The sequence below is a fragment of the Trachymyrmex cornetzi genome, unplaced genomic scaffold, assembly GCF_001594075.2.
Source record: "Trachymyrmex cornetzi isolate Tcor2-1 unplaced genomic scaffold, Tcor1.1 scaffold186, whole genome shotgun sequence".
In the NCBI taxonomy this organism is placed as follows: domain Eukaryota; kingdom Metazoa; phylum Arthropoda; class Insecta; order Hymenoptera; family Formicidae; genus Trachymyrmex; species Trachymyrmex cornetzi.
Genome location: NW_017296484.1, coordinates 21,291 through 21,956, shown reverse-complemented (window position 1 = coordinate 21,956; position 666 = coordinate 21,291).

Here is a 666-nt window from a genome sequence, read left to right as displayed (position 1 = left end):
CTCATCTCATACAATTTCTCCCTCCAACTACCCCTTTGTCATCTCTCTAATTCCACCTCCCTGTCTTCAAAAAATTGCCCCCTTTCCCTCTCCCATCCTTCTAACTTTTCCCTCTCCCACCCTTCTAACTTTTCCCTCCTCCTTATATTCCCTCTCGCCTACCCCCAACATAACTGCGCCAAACCACTTCTCCCTCCCCCCTTAATCTCTCCTCAAATGCCCTTTTTCCCGCCTTCACCCATTTAAAGTTTACATTTGATCGTTATATTTTCTCATTTACTGAAAATCAGATTCTTACGCTTGTGCAATTAAGCATGGACAGCATTAAATATACAAGGGACGTCTTTGTAAACTTTTTGCTTTGATTACACCGTTGGTGGGGAGCTTCGCTACTTGCTTCTTTCGGTTTAGCCGAGAATACCTCTTTTGGAAGGATATCCGTCTAATAGCGTATTTCACTGATTGCACTGGTGCGCACTCAGTGCACATTAAGGCTGTTGTACACTATTCTAATCTAAATATAAAAGTGAGATATTTCAATTGATAAAATGCCCAAAATTTATTTTGTCAATAGCACAATAAAATGTATCGAATATTTCACGGTTTAATTCGTTTGTATATTTTTATTAAACGTATATCTTTACGTCGATTTTTGTATAACGGCGT